Source organism: Balaenoptera borealis (genome assembly GCF_965194805.1).
Source record: "Balaenoptera borealis genome assembly, chromosome: 2".
Taxonomy (NCBI): Eukaryota; Metazoa; Chordata; class Mammalia; order Artiodactyla; family Balaenopteridae; genus Balaenoptera; species Balaenoptera borealis.
In genome coordinates this window covers 109605253-109625806 of record NC_138867.1, presented here as the reverse complement: position 1 = coordinate 109625806, position 20554 = coordinate 109605253, and the positions used below count along the sequence as shown (strand labels likewise).

The 20554-nt window shown below is 38.4% G+C and overlaps 1 protein-coding gene and 1 pseudogene across 2 annotated transcripts in view; one reads left to right on the top strand and one right to left on the bottom strand.

Moving 5' to 3' along the window:
• Window positions 1-20554, bottom strand: part of CHSY3 (chondroitin sulfate synthase 3) — a 342347-nt gene that overhangs the window by 166517 nt on the left and 155276 nt on the right. The window lies entirely within an intron of this gene.
• On the top strand, window positions 11876-12779 carry LOC309623964 (small ribosomal subunit protein eS4 pseudogene; annotated as a pseudogene). Its single transcript has one exon. The product of its transcript is annotated as a small ribosomal subunit protein eS4 pseudogene (transcript).

Genomic DNA, 20554 nt, shown 5'->3' with positions numbered 1-20554 from the left:
TTATGAGTTCATGTATTCATTCATTCATTCATGCACAAATATTTATTACTATCCTACTCCTCAGGACTCAGGATACCAAAGTGAAAAGAAACAGTCCTTCTCCTTTAGGCCCTTATAAACTAGTTAAGGAATAAAGAATGTTCTCAAATAATTACAATGTGATGTAGCATGGGATGGAGCCACAAAAGAGGTAGAAACTGAGGTCCATCACCTTTTGAAAAATGAGATTCACTTTTAGGTGGGAGGGCAGGATGTCCTGAAACCAGGTGCAAAGTACATGGTAAGAAAAGAAGACAGGAAAGGTTCATGGAAAAGGTTGCATCTGAGTCAGCTGTTTATAGCCTTTAGTAAATAACTGTAGAGGAAGGGCATTCCAAGTGGAGGAAAACAGATACGCAAGGGTGCCGAAGAGCAACGGCATAGGGTGTGTTCACAAAGTGGGGATGGTTGGTTCAAAGCAAGGCTGGAACCGGGAAGGCAATAAGCAGAAAAAGCATAGTTTCAAAGGACATGGATCCTGTCTTACAGAGCCTGGATGAATGGGGAAGGGTTAAAGATTACAAAGACTTCAAGCCTCCGTAGCTGAAATGAGGGTTACACCCTCGAAACAACTAGGAAAATCAGGTTAAACAAAAATAGTATTTTCGGAAACCATGATAAATTCAGGTTGTATATCATTGAATTTGAGGTACTAGGATAGCAACAGAAACTATTACAAATAATATGAACAAATTTTACTGGCCTAGATGAAAAGGACCTCAGGTGGCACAGGCGGAATTTAATCTTATGCTACTGACACTAACCTCTCCTCCTCAGACATGACACAGCAAGCACTGTTCCATTTCCTCCAAGGCAGTTGTCTTCTTTGATTTGTATTTTAATATATATCTTCAAGTGATTTACTTTACCCTACTAGATGCTCAGCAATTTGAGGTCAAGATTTATACATGTTTTGTCACTGTATTCTTCATGATGCTTAGCAAAATATCTTCTCTATATAACAGCCACTTGAATAATAAAAGCTTGAATGAATGGGGAAAGGAAACAAGTCTGCCTGGAGAACCTAAATAAAATCAAGAGAAAAAGAACAGAGAGGCACTTTGGTATATTCAAAAAGACCCAGCTGCACCCAACGGCCAGCAAGCTCCATTGGTGAATGCCAAACAACTAGCAAGACAGTAACACAAAACCATCCATTACCAGAGAGGCTGCCTAAAATCATAAGTTCACAAACACCCCAAAACACACCACCAGACACGGTGCTGCCCACCAGAAAGACAAGATCCAGCCTCATTCACCAGAACACAGGCACCAGTCCGCTCCACCAGGAAGCTTACACAAGCCACTGAACCAATCTTACCCACTGGAGGCAGACACCAAAAACAATGGGAACTACGAACCTGCAGCCAGAGAAAAGGAGACCCCAAACACAGTACGTCAAGCAAAATGGGAAGACAGAGAAATATGCAGCAGATGAAGAAGCAAGGTAAAAACCAACCAGACCAGACAAATGAAGAGGAAAGAGGCAGTCTACTTGAAAAAGAATTCAGAGTAATGATAGTAAAGATGATCCAAAATCCTGGAAACAGAAAGGAGAAAATACAAGAAACACTTAACAAGGACCTAGAAGAACTAAAGAGCAAATAAACAATGATGAACAACACAATACATGAAATTAAAAATTCTCTAGAAGGAATCAATAGCAGAATAACTGAGGCAGAAGAACGGATAAGTGACCTGGAAGATAAAATAGTGGACATAACTACCGCAGAGCAGAATAAACAAAAAAGAATGAAAAGAATGGAGGACAGTCTTAGAGACCTTTAAGGTCTCTAATGTCTTAGAGACAACATTAACCACACCAATATTCGAATTATAGGGGTCCCAGAAGAAGAAGAGAGAATGAAAGGGACTGAGAAAATATTTGAAGAGATTATAGTTGAAAACTTCCCAAATATGGGAAAGGAAATAGTCAAGTCCAGGAAGTGCAGAGAGTCCCATACAGGATAAATCCAAGGAGAAACACGCCAAGACACATATTAATCAAACTATCAAAAATTAAATACAAAGAAAAAATATTAAAAGCAGCAAAGGAAAAACAATAAATAATATACAAGGGAATCCCCATAAGGTTAACAGCTGCTCTTTCAGCAGAAACACTGCAAGCCAGAAGGGAGGGGCAGGACATATTTAAAGTAATGACAGGGAAAAACCTACAACCAAGATTACTCTACCCAACAAGAATCTCATTCAGATTTGATGGAGAAATTAAAACCTTTACAGACAAGCAAAAGCTAAGAGAATTCAGCACCACCAAACCAGCTTTACAACAAATGGTAAAGGAACTTCTCAAGGCAGGAAACACAAGAGAAGGAAAAGACCTACAATAACAAACCCAAAACAATTGAGAAAATGGTAATAGGAACATACATATGGATAACTACCTTAAATATAAATGGATTAAATGCTCCCACCAAAAGACATAGACTGGCTGAATGGATAAAAAAACAAGACCCATATATATGCTGTCTACAAGAGACCCACTTCAGACCTAGGGACACATACAGACTGAAAGTGAGGGGATGGAAAAAGATGTTCCATGCGAATGGAAATCAAAAGAAAGCTGGAGTAGCAATTCTCATAACAGACAAAATAGACTTTAAAACAAAGACTATTACAAGAGACAAAGAAGGACACTACATAATGATCAAGGGATCAATCCAAGAAGAAGATATAACAATTGTAAATATTAATGCACCCAAGATAGGAGCACCTCAATACATAAGGCAAATGCTAACAGCCATAAAAGGGGAAATCGACAGTAACACATCATAGTAGGGGACTTTAACACCCCACTTTCACCAATGGACAGATCATCCAAAATGAAAATAAATAAGGAAACACAAGCTTTAAATGATACATTAAACAAGATGAACTTCATTGATATTTACAGGACATTCCTTCCAAAAACAACAGAATACACTTTCTTCTCAAGTGCTCATGGAACGTTTTCCAGGATAGATCATATCTTGGGTCACAGATCAAGCCTTGGTAAATTTAAGAAAATTGAAATCGTATCAAGTATCTTTTCTGATCACAACGCTATGATACTAGATACCAATTACAGGAAAAAATCTGTAAAAAATACAAACACATGGAGGCTAAACAATACACTACTAAATAACTAAGAGATCACTGAAGAAATCAAACAGGAAATCAAAAAATACCTAGAAACAAATGACGATGAAAACACAACAGCCTAAAACCTACGGGGTGCAGCAAAAGCAGTTCTAACACGGAAGTTTATAGCAATACAATCTTACCTCAGGAAACAGGAAAAATCTCAAATAAACAACCTAACCTCACACCTAAATCAATTAGAGAAAGAAGAACAAAAAAAAAACCAAAGTTAGCAGAAGGAAAGAAATAAAGATCAGATGAGAAATAAATGAAAAAGAAATGAAGTAAACGATACCAAAGATCAATAAAACTAAACGCTGGTTCTTTGAGAAGATAAAGAAAATTGATAAACCATTAGCCATACTCATCAAGAAAAAAAGGGAAAAGATTCAAATCAATAGAATTAGAAATGAAAACGGAGAAATAACAACTGACACTGCAGAAATACAAAGGATCGTGAGAGATTACTACAAGCAACTATATGCCAATAAAATGGACAACCTGGAAGAAATGGAAAAATTCTTAGAAATGCACAACCTTCCGAGATTGAACCAGGAAGAAATAGAAAATATAAACAGACCAATCACAAACACTGAAATTCAGACTGTGATTAAAAATCTTCCAACAAACAAAAGCCCAGGACCAGATGGCTTCACAGGCGAATTCTATCAAACATTTAGAGAAGAGCTAACACCTATCTTTCTCAAACTCTTCCAAAATATAGGAGAAGGGGGAACACTCCCCAACTCATTCTACGAGGCCACCATCACCCTGATATCAAAACCAGACAAAGATGTCACAAAGAAAGAAAACTACAGGCCAATATCACTGATGAACATAGATGCAAAAATCCTCAACAAAATACTAGCAAACAGAATCCCAACAGCACATTAAAAGGATCATACACTATGATCAAGTGGGGTTTATCCCAGGAATGCAAGGATTCTTCAATATATGCAAATCAATCAATGTGATACACCATATTAACAAATTGAAGGAGAAAAACCAAATGATCATCTCAACAGATGCAGAAAAAGCTTTTGACAAAATTCAACACCCATTTATGATAAAAACTCTCCAGAAAGCAGGCACAGAGGGAACTTACCTCAACATAATAAAGGCCATATATGACAAACCCACAGCCAACATCGTCCTCAATGGTGAAAAACTGAAACCATTTCCCCTAAGATCAGGAACTAGACCAGGTTGCCCACTCTCACCACTATTATTCAACATAGATTTGGAAGTTTTAGTGACAGCAATCAGAGAGGAAAAAGAAATAAAAGGAATCCAAATTGGAAAAGTAGAAGTAAAACTGTCACTGTTTGCAGATGACATGATACTATACATAGAGAATCCTAAAGATGCCACCAGAAAACTACTAGAGATAATCTATGAATTTGGTAAAGTAGCAGGATACAAAATTAATGCACAGAAATCTCTTGCATTCCTATACACTATCGATAAAAAATCTGAAAGAGAAATTAATGAAACACTCCCATTTACCATTGCAACAAAAAGAATAAATACCTAGGAATAAACCTGCCAAAGGAGACAAAAGACCTGTATGCAGAAAACTATAAGACACTGATGAAAGAAATTAAAGATGATACAAATAGATGGAGAGATATACCATGTTCTTGGATTGGAAGAATCAACATTGTGAAAACGACTATACTACCCAAAGCAATCTACAGAATCAATGCAATCCCTATCGAACTACCAATGGCATTTTTCACAGAACTAGAACAAAAAATTTCACAATTTGCATAGAAACACAAAAGACCCTGAATATCCAAATCCATCTTGAGAAAGAAAAACGGAGCTGGAGGAATCAGGCTCCCTGATTTCAGACTATACTACATTGTACAGTAATCAAGACAGTATGGTACTGGCACAAAAACAGAAATATAGATGAATGGAACAGGATAGAAAGCCCAGAGATAAACCCACGCACATATGGTCACCTTATCTTTAATAAAGGAGGCAAGAATACACAATGGAGAAAAGACAGCCTCTTCAATAAGTGGTGCTGGGCAAACTGGACAGCTACATGTAAAAGAATGAAATTAGAACACTCCCTAACACCATACACAAAAATAAACTCCAAATGGATTAAAGACCTAAATGTAAGGCCAGACACTATCAAACTCTTAGAGGAAAACATAGGCAGAACACTCTATGACAAAAATCACAGCAAGATTCTTTTTGACCCACCTCCCAGAGAAATGGAAATAAAAACAAAAATAAACAAATGGGACCTAATGAAACTTCAAAGCTTTTGCACAGCAAAGGAAACCATAAACAAGACCAAAAGACAACCCTTAGAACGGGAGAAAATATTTGCCAATGAAGTAACTGACAAAGTATTAATCTCCAAAATTTACAAGCAGCTCATGCATCTGAATAACAAAAAAACAAACAACCCAATCCGAAAATGGGCAGAAGACCTAAATAGACATTTCTCCAAAGAAGATATACAGATTGCCAACAAACACATGAAAGGATGCTCAACATCACTAATCATTAGAGAAATGCAAATCAAAACTACAATGAGGTATCACCTCACACCAGTCAGAATGGCCATCATCAAAAAATCTACAAACAATAAATGCTGGAGAGGGTGTGGAGAAAAGGGAACCCTCTTGCACTGTTGGTGGGATGTAAATTGATACAGCCACTATGGAGAACAGTATGGAGGTTCCTTAAAAAACTAAAAACAGAACTACCATATGACCCAGCAATCCCACTACTGGGCACATACCCTAAGAAAACCATAATTCAAAAAGAGTCATGTACCACAATGTTCATTGCAGCACTATTTACAATAGCCAGGACATGGAAGCAACCTTAGTGTCCTTTGACAGATGAATGGATAAAGAAGATGTGGCACATATATACAATGGAATATTACTCAGCCATAAAAAGAAATGAAATTGAGTTATTTGTAGTGAGGTGGATGGACCTAGAGTCTGTCATACAGAGTGAAGTAAGTCAGAAAGAGAAAAATAAATACCGTATGCTAACACATATATATGGAATCTAGAAAAAAAAATGGTTCTGAAGAACCTAGGGGCAGGACAGGAATAAAGATGCAGACGTGGAGAATGGACTTGACGACACGGGGAGGGGGAAGGGTAAGCTGGGATGAAGTGAGAGAATGGCATGGACATATATATACTACCAAATGTAAAATAGATAGCTAGTGGGAAGCAGCCACATAGCACAGGGAGACCAGCTCGGTGGCTTTGTGACCACCTAGAGGGGTGGGATAGGGAGGGTGGGAGGGAGAAGCAAGAGGGAGGAGATATGGGGATATATGTATACGTATAGCTGATTCACTTTGTTATACAGCAGCAACTAACGCAACAGTGTAAAGCAATTATACCTCAATAAAGATGTTAAAAATTAAAAAGGAATATTTTTCCATAGAGGGAAGACTACTACATAGTAGTAGTAATTTTAGGTTTTTAATTGTTTTACAAAAAAATTTTTGTAATTTTTGGGTAATTTTAATTATACCAAAAAGGAAAGGGTTTGAATATTTCCTGTAAAGCAAGGAGAGTATAATGAGTTGGATGTATCACTGGGCCTGCATTATTTTATGCCCATTTAAGGTATGTGTACCATAATATCATTTTGCTGTTGTTGAAAAACAACAGCAGTTGTTTTAAAACAAACAGTATAGCACTTCAATGTATGTGAGAGTTAATGGTCTCATAGCCCTTTTTCTATTTCATTCTGACCACATTCCAGTGAGAAAGGAATTCTTTTCTCATTTACAAATGCTGAAATTGAAGCTCAGGGTAACCTGTCCTAAGTTATGTGACGATTAAGTCAAAAAGCTTGATAAGCGATTCCCACCTTCTGACTTCTCTTTTATTATTATTATTATGTATTTGTTTATTTAACTCCAATTGGTTGCTCTCAGAAATCCAGCTTTTTATTTAGTATAAAAGCAAAGCTTCCAATTGCATTAAAAAACTATTAAATTCTAAATGTAGTAATGATATTTTTGTGTAGCAGTACTCACATTTATGACACTACTAGCTTAACGTAAAAATCAACAGAACGAAGTCTCATAATCTTTAATAAACTATTTATTCTCCCAAGAGCATTTACTAGGGCAAACTGTTTCCTATTTTTAGGACCAATAAACAGGAGTATTCCAAATATTTCTCATACATATGCAGTTGGATCTTTTATATACATTATTGGGGGGATTATGTAGCAATTCCATATTATATCGAGATTTTATTTTCAGCAATTCCTAGATTTTAAGAGAGCTACTTTATATCCAGATGAATTATATCCAAGTCTATCCTCTTATTTCCCTGTGTTGTTACAGCTTTATTCAACTGTGTTGCTATGTCTTTTAGAAATGTGTACCATAGCTTCCAGTAGGCACAACACTAAGAGCTAAACCTTATACCATCGATAGCTGCATAGCAGCCGTAAGTGAGCTGTTAGATTGTCCAATGTGATATCATTTTACTGGAACACAGACAAGGCAACAAAAAGTCAGGTGAACTAAATAAGTCTAATCTCCATTTGGAGAATATGGCTCTTTACGTAGTAGTTCTGCGAACTTGGGTTTGTCACTTCAAATCTCAGTATCTCATTTCTCCTATTTGCGAAGTCTGCTATGGGAATAACATGAGAAATAAAAGTGAATGTGCTTTGAAAACTATATACAATATATTCTCTATCATGAAAATTGTGGGGAACACTATTACAGTTGATTTCAATACAATTTTGCCAATAGTGCTATTTTTCTACTCAGCTATATTTTGTCCTGTGCTATGAGGTGAAATAAAACTGCTTAGTTTTCTCACACAGACATGGTGGATGTGTTCACTCATTTATTTATACTGTTCAAACTGTACAGAGGATGGGCACAATTCCTCTTCTGACAATATGAAAATATCAGGTTGGAAAATTAATTTTGAATGGAAACCTTCATTCATTTCCATGCAGACATCTAAATTTAAAAGACTACGCCACAAAGAATTAGTTAATATTTTACTTAAAAAGTGCTACTTCTGGTATAGTAATAAAAATGGGCCTTTACTGATTCTCCAATTAGTTTAAAAACAATAATGTGCTTATGAGGCCCTCTGTATTTCAACAGTGCTATTACCAAGAGAACATTGCATTAATTTATTGTCAGTGTTGGGCATCAGATTGGATTCCACATGGTTAAGCTGGTATCATCTTGAAAAAATATATATAAATAGATAGATAGTTAAAAGGTACAGACATATAGATATATGAACATATTAACATTTAACACGTCTATGAAACCTCCAAACCCTTCCCACTGCAAATAAAACAGAATCATATAAAAGTGATTTCCAATCTTTACCAAAGCACAAATAAAACAGATCTGAGTTTGAAAGGAGTCAACATCTGAACTGTTCTTATTCCTACCCAGTTTTATTTTGGTTGCTAAAGGCAGCTTTAACACCACTGAGTTTTATCTTACTTTTATTAATACTTCAAGAGTACTGAAGATCTATATTTCACCAAAGTAGCAAGAGTTGAATTTATTTTTATAAAACTGTAATAAGTAAGTCAGGAGTAGAGCCTTTCACCAAATAACTGAGTACTGACCTTAAAATTATCCAGTTTCAACTTTCGATAAAATCAACTTCATTTAATAACTTCAAAACTGCACGATGACTTCTGTAGTTAATTGCACATTTGTACTTGGAAGATTTTTTAATTTGATGATTTTAAGACAGCAAAATCAATGGAAAACTTACTGTGATGAACCAGGGAAATCTGGATTTGGAGAATTCATTCATCCAAGTCTTTGCTTTTCAATCATTGTGCCCTTATCTTGACTAATTTTTGGCTGAAAATCAGATATCTCAGCCTTCACTAGCAAGTACCTTTATAATCCAATCAAATATAATCAATTCTAGGGGCAACTCAAATTGCTTGATTAGTTTAATAGCTGTCCTTTCTTTTAACATTAAATGATGAGTGCATAATAATAATCCAAATGAAATAATAAAAGCAAATATTAATATATATATGTTCTTCATCTATATATATGATTCTAATGAAGAGAAACATCTGCACTGAGAGCATACCCAGGTTAAAATGGAAAGGAAAGATGTTTCTCAAGTTCTGACAATTACCTTTTGAAGAACCTGGCTGTTCACAAAGTATGAAAATGTTAACAGGACTGAGAGCACTAATATGAAAAAGAAGCAAGGTACCAAGTGTCTTTGCTTTTCTAAAAACTTAACAAAAAATAAAGTAATTCTTAGTCTACTTTACTTATAACCTTAAGGTTAAAAAAAAGTCAATTTAGAGAATTTTTTTCATTTATGAATATTTTAGACTTAAAAGTTTAGACTATGACATCAAATAATCATCTAACATTCCTATACAAAATCCCTGTATAAATTTTACTTAAATAGTATTTAAGTATTTAAAAAGGATCTTTCTCGTAAATTTAAGCCACATTTTGAGCCTTTTCGACTAGCAACAGACTGTAATAGAGAAAAATAGATGGTAAATGTAAACCAAGGTATACATAACTGTAGAAAAACAATACTGTGAAGATGGCAGAAGGGAGGTTTGGGAGGAAAAAGGGAAAATATCTCTTTATGAATGAGGGAATAAGTTCTAGGGTTTTACACTGTCAAATCTTTGACACAACTTCTTCCGACTACCATCATTTGTGGGGAAAGATAGTAGAATTAGGTTGGTTGAAAATGCTAACTTGGACAGTTTGTCATGCTGTAGAGACTATGTGTGTTTGAGAGAAATAAGTGTCTAAATGACCTGCAGAAAATAAGGAGCTCTGGAGTCTTTGATACTGAGTAAGAAGAAAATTTAGAACAAATCACAGAAAAAAAAAAAAAATTTACATCCAAGGTAGAATTCATAGTAAGGCCCCCAAATTAAGAAACTCAGTTTTGTTCAGATATGTATCAAGCTGTACCTGATTTTTTTAAAAGCCTGCTTTAAAATAAGTATGTATTTGCTGTTCTGTTCAGTATTTACGGAAATGTAGATGCCTTAAGAATATGTGCATTTTTTAATTGAAGTACAGTTGATTTACAATGTTGTGTTCGTTTCTGGTGTACAGCAAAGTGATTCAGTTAAACATGTATATTCAAATTCTTCTTAAGAATATGTGCATTTTGTAGGCACCATTCTTTTTCATGTATACAGACAATTCAAGAAGCCACTTCTTTAAAGTGTATCTGTTCTAACCTTTGTTAGAGAACACCAGAAACCAGATTATATTCATTTTCCCATTTCTGTACCAAAGATTTCTTGGAGGCCTTGTCTTAGAGTTACACTGCACTGGTTTCAGTTCCGGTTTTGCTAGTAACTAGTTTTATGCATTTGTGCATTTTCATTAACCTAAAATATCTCAATTACACTAATTTATCATGTATTTTTAATGAATTCCTACTGGAAATGAGACTCTAAGTTGCAATGTGCATTCCTTTGATAAATCTATGTAACAAGATTTCTACCCACTTTCCTGATATAAAACTCTTGGTGGAGGATTCACTTAACATCCCTGAGTGTGCATGAAGAGTGTAGCAGGACAGCAGGGTGCAAAGTGAGTTGGGCTACTTGATTTCCAAGGTCATTTCTGGTACTGACATAATTAGGACTCAATAAAATATTTCAGATCAGTAAACAAATCAGGGAATGAATATACGTAAGACTACCTGAAAGAGCTTTAGCAAATCATTACACTGATGTAGGCCTTACTTCTGGAACAGATTGTTTATAAGGAACTATGTCTTTGGGGGGCAGTTCAGCCTGGGCGCTCATGTCAGTCTGCCTGCTCTGCTGGCTTTGATGCCTATTTAGCTCTGTGACCTTAGGAAAGTTACTTCTGGATTCTGGTTTAACTGTAAATTATATTTAACAACATTACCCGCCTCATAGTGTTATTGTGAAAACTCAATGAAATAATACATAGAAAGTGCTTAGCACAGCACCTGGCATTGAGAGACTGGCCAGTCAATAGTGTTAGTTAATTTTAATATGCTCTATCAGCTCACCTAAAGTGAAAGATCAGCTCTTTGAGCTAGACCCTGATAGTGGCAGACTACAAATTGACTATAAACATCACATACCACCATAACTGATGAAATCTTTTAGAAAATGTTTTTATAGAATTATACTATTCAAGACTGTGTTCTTCTTAAAGAAATGTAGTACGGTGTGATCTTTTCTCCTATTTTCCATCCAGACTTTTGTGCTTGGCATCCCTTTTGCCCTGCCATATCCCTCCTAATACACACCCAGGGATGTTAAGTGAATTCCCCACACTCAGAGATTTTTATGGGAGGAAAGGGAGTAGAAATTTTGTTACACAGTCTTTCCTGCTTCGGAGGAGTAGTATTTTTCTCCCAGTGTTTTCCTGGTGACTACTAACAAACAAGAAATTGGCATAACTGAAGACAGCCCATCCTGTGAGCACCTGGACCATAATTTACAGTCAGAGGCATCAATTCAAAGCAGCAGAGAGACTCCCCAGTAATTATAAAATCTTCTGAAAGTGAACTAGGCAATTAGTGGATTTCCATCTTATTTTTTAATTTTCATGGGAAACTCAAGTGTATTCAATTCTTTCACTTGCGATTATAGGGCTAATTAACAGGAATTCGTGGTGCTCTGTGTACGATAATGACAATTAGTTGTTGGCTGGAGAACCAATAAAGAATTACAGCTCTTTCCGTGCCTCGCGCAGCCATGGCTCGTGGTCCCAAGAAGCACCTGAAGCGCATAGCAGCTCCAAAGCATTGGATGCTGGATAAACTGGCTGGTGTGTTTGCTCCTCATCCATCTACTGGTCCCCACAAGCTGAGGGAATGTCTCCCCCTAATTATTTTCCTAAGGAACAGACTTAAATATGCCCTAACAGGAGATGAAGAAGATCTGCATGCAGCGTTCCACTAAGATTGATGGCAAGGTCCGCACTGATATAACCTACCCTGCTGGTTTTATGGATGTCATCAGCATTGACAAGACTGGAGAGAATTTTCGTCTGATCTATGACACCAAGGGTCGCTTTGCTGTTCATCGTATTACACCTGTACACCTGAGGAGGCCAAGTATAAGTTATGCAAAGTGAGAAAGATCTTTGTGGGGACAAAAGGAATCCCTCATCTGGTGACCCATGATGCTCGCACCATCCATTACCCTGATCCCCTCATCAAGGTGAATGACACCATTCAGATTGATTTGGAGACTGGCAAGATTACTGATTTCATCAAATTTGACACTGGTAACCTGTGCATGGTGACTGGAGGTGCTAACCTGGGAAGAACTGGTGTGATCACTAACCGGGAGAGACATCCTGGTTCTTTTGATGTAGTTCATGTGAAAGATGCCAACAGCAACAGCTTTGCCACCCGGCTCTCCAACATTTTCGTTATTGGCAAAGGCAACAAACCATGGATCTCTCTTCCTCGTGGAAAGGGTATCCACCTTACCATTGCTGAGGAGAGAGACAAGAGACTGGCAGCCAAACAGAGCAGTGGATAAAATGATCTCTAAGTGACGTGATTGGGAAAGTCTTTGTACTTATGGATAATACTACATAATTCAAAGCCTCTTTAGTGTTAAAAAAAAAAAAAAGAATTACAAATGAAATTAAATTCAACATGAAAACAGGCCCTATTGAAGAAGGGGTGAGAAGAGGTGCTGGCAACTTAAATACTAAATAGCTACACACAATAAATGCCTGGACATTTATGAGCTGAGAACCCAGTTATTCACTGGGAGAGTTATTTATAGACTGACAAACATTAAACTTTCACAAACCTAAACTATGGCTGAGATTTATTCTCTAAAGAGTGCTAAATTATTTTGGGGAACCTATACAACATTAAATCATTCAACCGTGCTTTACTGTGATAGGCTCTTGGAACCCAACGATGAATAAAATACAGTCTACATCTCTGAGATCACAATCGAGGCAAAAAAGCAGATATGCCAACAGTCATAATTCATATTCTCAACTTCTACCCTAAACATTCCATTCCTTTCGTCTTCTTGCTCTAACATCTCCCCCACGAGGGCACCACTTTCCCTGGAACCTTCTTGAGGAGTGACTGTTTTCTCTTAAAGCTTAGTACCACCAAGTATAAATGTTTGGTAGGTGCCTTAACTACCACTGTACATATCCCCCATCTTTCCTCTACAGAAATACCCAGTTTTGCATGTCCTGTCATCAAATTATGTCTGCTATCCCTCCTTGTCACGGTCAGCTATGGCAAATCTGGACCACTGTCGCTCAATGCTTGAAAATTTTAGCTCCTGGTTTCCTGCAAATATCTTCAATGTTGTCATAATTCTTTGTAATATCAACATCCACTAAAACCAGCTTCCCAATACTCTGGCCTCTCAAATCCTTAACCTCTTCACCTCTAATAATATAATGATCTTATCACTACTTTATCTTAACCCTTCACTTCCAAGCCATATGCTCTATCTTATTACAAATAAATGCAACCCATCCATAATCTCGTTTTCCATTATCCCATTCTATGACCATCATCTTCTATCATTCCAACTCACTCTTTTAGTACCACCACAATTATTCAACACCTCCAGGACCAACAATTGATTGATTCCATTAGCATTTTACTTATGCCCTCACTTCCCTCCTTACTTAGCTTAAAATCCATGGTCCATTACTATAATCGTTATAATAAAACACGTCCTCAACTGTTGTTACTCTCTTGATTCACTTACTCCTTTTTTGAAAACATATCTGTGAATACATCCAGGCGGCACTTACTCCGTACTTGCGTGGCTGAACAAGATGGGAGAAAAAATTGCTTTCCACATTGTCCTTCTCATCTCAGTGGCAACCCTATCTTGCCAGTTGGTCAGGTCAAAATATTTGGAGTCATCTTTGACTCCTGCCTTTCTCCCACACACCACATCCAATCCATCAGCAAATCCTGTTGACTCTCTTCAAGACATATCCACCATTTAACGACTTCTTACCACCAGTACTGTTGCCACTCCAATCCAAGCATCATCGTCTCCTCCAAGGATTAATGGATTCCCAGCTTCATGCATTGGCCCACTGTGGTATTTTAACACATCATCTCCTATATTTCTCCTTCTTGCTCAGTGCCTACTAGCCATACTAACCTTTTTCTTATTCTCAGAATAATCCAGGCACAAGCCAGGACCTTTGCTCTGAATTTTTCCTGGGCCTGGAATACCTTCTTCCCATCTAGCCACATGGCTCATAACCTCAGGATGGATGGCATTTAAAGTTTTTTAAAAATAATTTTTATTGGAGTAGAGCTGATTTAAATGTTGTGTTAGTTTCAGGTGCACAGCTAACTGAATCAGTTATAAATATACGTATACTCTTTTTTAGATTCTTTTCCCATACAGGTCATTACAGAGTATTGAGCAGAGTTCCCTGTGCTATACAGTAGGTTATCTATTTTATATATAGTAGTGTGTATATCTCAATCACAATCTGGCATTTAAATTATCATATCAAAGAAAGTGGGACCTAATAAACTGCTTAGAGCAAAGATGGCAAGAACATGAGGATGGACCGTAGAAATACATCTACACGTGGAACTGCTCCTACAGAACACCCACTGAACGCTGGCAGAAAACGTCAGACCTCCCAAAAGGCAAGAAAATCCCCACGTACTTGGGTAGGGCAAAAGAAAAAAGAAATAACAGAGACAAAAGAATAGGGAGGGGACCTGCACCAGTGGGAGGGAGCTGTGAAGGAGGAAAGGTTTCCACACACTAGGAAGCCCCTTCACGGGCGGAGACTGCGGGTGGCAGAGGGGGGAAGCTTCGGAGCCACGGAGGAGAGTGCAGCCACAGGGGTGCGGAGGGCAAAGCGGAGAGATTCCCGCACAGAGGATCGGTGCCGAGTAGCACTCACCAGCCCGAGAGGCTTGTCTGCTCACCCGCCAGGGCGGGCGGGGGCTGGGAGCTGAGGCTCGGGCTTCGGTGCTAGCCGGGAGGGAGCCCGGGAAAAAGTCTGCAGCTGCCGAAGAGGCAAGAGACTTTTTCTTGCCTCTTTGTTTCACGGCGTGCAAGGAGAGGGGATTCAGAGCGCTGCCTAAACAAACTCCAGAGACAGGTGCGAGCCGCGGCTATCAGCGCGGATCCCACAGCAACAGGGGCGCAGAGGGAAAAACGGAGAGACTCCCGCACAGAGGCTCAGCGCCGAGCAGCGCTCACCAGCCCAAGAGGCTTGTTTGCTCACCCGCCGGGGCGGGCGGGAGCTGGGACCTGAGGCTCGGGCTTCGGTGGGATCGCAGGGAGAGGACTGGGGCTGGCGGCGTGAACACAGCCTGAAGGGGTTAGCGCACCACAGCTGGTGGGGAGGGAGTCCGGAAAAAACGTCTGCAGCTGCCGAAGAGGCAAGAGACTTTTTCTTGCCTCTTTGTTTCGCAGCGCGCAAGGAGAGGGGATTCAGAGCGCCGCCTAAACAAACTCCAGAGACGGGCGCGAACCGCGGCTATTAGCGCAGACCCCAGAGGCAGGAGCGAGCCACGGCTAACAGCGCGGACCCCAGAGACGGGCGCGAGCCGCGGTTATCAGCGCGGACCCCAGAGACAGGCAGGAGACGCTAAGGCTGCTGCTGCCGCCACCAAGAAGCCTGTGTGCGAGCACAGATCACTCTCCACACCGCCCCTCCCGGGAGCCGGTGCAGCTCGCTACTGCCAGGGTCCCGTGATCCAGGGACAACTTCCCCGGGAGAACGCACTGCGTGCCTCAGGTTGCTGCAACGTCACGCCGGCCTCTGCCGCGGCAGGCTCGCCCCGCCTCCTCCATACCCCTCCCTCCCCCCGTCCTGAGTGAGCCAGAGCCCCCAAAGCAGCTGCTCCTTTAACCCCGTTCTGTCTGGGCGGGGAACAGACGCCCTCAGGCGACCTACATGCAGAGGTGGGTTCAAATCCAAAGCTGAACCCCGGGAGCTGTACGAACAAAGAAGAGAAAGGGAAATCTCTCCCAGCAGCCTCAGAAGCAGCGGATTAAAGCTCCACAAACAACTTGATGTGCCTGCATCTGTTGAATACCCGAATAGACAACGAATCATCCCAAATTCAAGAGGTGGACTTTGGGAGCAGGATATATTAATTTTTCCCCTTTTCCTTTTTTTGTGAGTGTATATGTGTATGCTTCTGGGTGAGATTTTGTCTGTATAGCTTTGCTTTCACCATTAGTCCTAGGGTTAGGTCTGTCCGTTTTTTTGTTTTGTTTTGTTTTGTTTTTTTTTTTACTTAAAAAATTTTTTTCCTAATAAATGTTTTCTTAATAATTTTTTCCTTATTTTCTATTTTTTAGAAATTAAAAAAAATTTTAATAAGTTTTTTCATATTTTTTATTTTAAAAAATTAAAATTTTTTTCTTAATAAATTTTTTTCTTAATAATTTTTAAATTTTTTATTATAAAAAATTAATAAATCTATTTTTTAAAATTAAAAAAAATTTTTTTTCTGAATACATTTACTCTTAATTTTTTTTCTTATTTTTTATTATCATAGTTTTACTTTATTTTATTTTATCCTCTTTCTTTCTTTCTTTCTATTTTTTTTCTCCCTTTTATTCTGAGCCGTGTGGATGAAAGGCTCTTGGTGCTCCAGCCAGGCATCAGGGCTGTGCCTCTGAGGTGGGAGAGCCAACTTCAGGACACTGGTCCACAAGAGACCTCCCAGCTCCACGTAATACTAAACGGCGAAAATCTCTCAGAGATCTCCATCTCAACATCAAGACCCAGCTTCACTCAACGACCAGAAAGCTACAGTGCTGGACACCCTATGCCAAACAACTAGCAAGACAGGAACACAGCCGCATCCATTAGCAGAGAGGCTGCCTAAAATCATAATAAGGTCACAGACACCCCAAAACACACCACTGGAGGCGGTCCTGCCCACCAGAAAGACAAGATCCAGCCTCATCCACCAGAACACAGGCACCAGTCCCCTCCACCAGGAAGCCTACACAAGCCACTGAACCAATCTTACCCACTCGGGGCAGACACCAAAAACAACAGGAACTAGGAACCTGCAGCCTGTGAAAAGGAGACCCCAAACACAGTAAGATAAGCAAAATGAGACGACAGAAAAACACACAGCAGATGAAGGAGCAGGGTCAAAACACACCAGACTTAACAAATGAAGAGGAAATAGGTAGGCTACCTGAAAAATAATTCAGAATAATGATAGTAAGCATGATCCAAAATCTTGGAAATAGAATAGACAAAATGCAAGAAACATTTAACAAGGACGTAGAAGAACTAAAGAGGAACCAAGCAACGATGAAAAACACAATAAATGAAGTTAAAAATACTCTAGATGGGGTCAATAGCAGAATACCTGAGGCAGAAGAACGGATAAGTGACCTGGAAGATAAAATGGTGGAAATAACTACTGCAGAGCAGGATAAAGAAAAAAGAATGAAAAGAACTGAGGACAGTCTCAGAGACCTCTGGGACAACATTAAACACACCAACATTCGAATTATAGGGGTCCCAGAAGAAGAAGAGAAAAAGAAAGGGACTGAGAAAATATTTGAGGAGATTATAGTTGAAAACTTCCCTAATATGGGAAAGGAAATAGTTAATGAAGTCCTGGAAGCACAGAGAGTCCCATACAGGATAAATCCAAGGAGAAACATGCCAAGACACATATTAATCAAACTGTCAAAAATTAAATATAAAGAAAACATATTAAAAGCAGCAAGGGAAAAACAACAAATAACACACAAGGGAATCTCCATAAGGTTAACAGCTGATCTTTCAGCAGAAACTCTGCAAGCCAGAAGGGAGTGGCAGGATATACTTAAAGTGATGAAGGAGAAAAACCTACAACCAAGATTATTCTACCCAGCAAGGATCTCATTCAGATTTGATGGAGAAATTAAAATCTTTACAGACAAGCAAAAGCTGACAGAGTTCAGCACCACCAAACCAGCTTTACAACAAATGCTAAAGGAACTTCTCTAGGCAAGAAACACAAGAGAAGGAAAACACCTACAATAACAAACCCAAAACATTTAAGAAAATGAGAATAGGAACATACATATCGATAATTACCTTAAATGTAAATGGATTAAATGCTCCCACCAAAAGACACAGACTGGCTGAATGGATTAAAAAAAACAAGACCCATATATATGCTGTCTACAAGAGACCCACTTCAGACCTAGAGACACATACAGACTGAAAGTGAGGGGATGGAAAAAGATATTCCATGCAAATGGAAATCAAAAGAAAGCTGGAGTAGCAATTCTCATATCAGACAAAATAGACTTTAAAATAAAGACTATTACAAGAGACAAAGAAGGACACTATATAATGAGCAAGGGATCGATCCAAGAGGAAGGTATAACAATTGTAAATATTTATGCATCCAGCATAGGAGCACCTCAATACATAAGGCAAATACTAACAGCCATAAAAGGGGAAATCAACAGCAACACAATCATAGTAGGGGACTTTAACACCCCACTTTCACCAATGGACAGATCATCCAAAATGAAAATAAATAGGAAACACAAGCTTTAAATGATACATTAAACAAGATGGACTTAATTGATATTTATAGGACATTCCACCCAAAAACAACAGAATACACATTTTTCTCAAGTGCTCATGGAACATTCTCCAGGATAGATCATAGCTTGGGTCACAAATCAAGCCCTGGTAAATTTAAGAAAACTGAAATCGTATCAACTATCTTTTCCGACCACAATGCTATGAGACTAGATATCAATTACAGGAAAAGATCTGTAAAAAATACAAACACATGGAGGCTACACAATACACTACTTAATAACGAAGTGATCACTGAAGAAATCAAAGGGGAAATCAAAAAATACCTAGAAACAAACGACAATGGAGACACGACGACCCAAAACCTATGGGACGCAGCAAAAGCGGTGCTAAGAGGGAAGTTTATAGCAATACAAGCCTACCTCAAGAAACAGGAAACATCTCGAATAAACAACCTAACCTTGCACCTAAAGCAATTAGAGAAAGAAGAACAAAAAAACCCCAAAGCTAGCAGAAGGAAAGAAATCATAAAGATCAGATCAGAAATAAATGAAAAAGAAATGAAGGAAACAATAGCAAAAATCAATGAAACTAAAAGCTGGTTCTTTGAGAAGATAAACAAAATTGATAAACCATTAGCCAGACTCATCAAGAGAAAAAGGGAGAAGACTCAAATCAATAGAATTAGAAATGAAAAAGGAGAAGTAACCACTGACACTGCAGAAATACAAACGATCATGAGAGATTACTACAAGCAACTCTATGCCAAGAAAATGGACAACTTGGAAGAAATGGACAGATTCTTAGAAATGCACAACCTATCGAGACTGAACCAGGAAGAAACAGAAAATATGAACAGACCAATCACAAGCACTGAAATTGAAACTGTGATTAAAAATCTTCCAACAACAAAAGCCCAGGACCAGATGGCTTCACAGGCGAATTCTATCAAACATTTAGAGAAGAGCTAACACCTATCCTTCTCAAACTCTTCCAAAATATTGCAGAGGGAGGAACACTCCCAAACTCATTCTACGAGGCCACCATCACCCTGATACCAAAACCAGACAAAGATGTCACAAAGAAAGAAAACAACAGGCCAATATCACTGATGAACATAGATGCAAAAATCCTCAACAAAATACTAGCAAACAGAATCCAACAGCACATTAAAAGGATCATACACCATGATCAAGTGGGGTTTATCCCAGGAATGCAAGGATTCTTCAATATACGCAAATCAATCAACGTGATACACCATATTAACAAATTGAAGGAGAAAAACCATATGATCATCTCAATAGATGCAGAGAAAGCTTTCGACAAAATTCAACACCCATTTATGATAAAAGCCCTGCAGAAAGTAGGCATAGAGGGAACTTTCCTCAACATAATAAAGGCCATATATGAGAAATCCACAGCCAACATTGTCCTCAATGGTGAAAAACTGAAACCATTTCCACTAAGATCAGGAACAAGGCAAGGTTGCCCACTCTCACCACTATTATTCAACATAGTTAGCCACAGCAATCAGAGAAGAAAAAGAAATAAAAGGAATCCAAATCGGAAAAGAAGAAGTAAAACTGTCACTGTTTGCAGATGACATGACACTATACACATAGAGAATCCTAAAACTGCCACCAGAAAACTACTAGAGCTAATCAATGAATTTGGTAAAGTAGCAGGATACAAAATTAATGCACAGAAATCTCTTGCATTCTTATATACTAATGATGAAAAATCTGAAAGTGAAATTAAGAAAACACTCCCGTTTACCACTGCAACAAAAAGAATAAAATATCTGGGAATAAACCTACCTAAGGAGACAAAAGACCT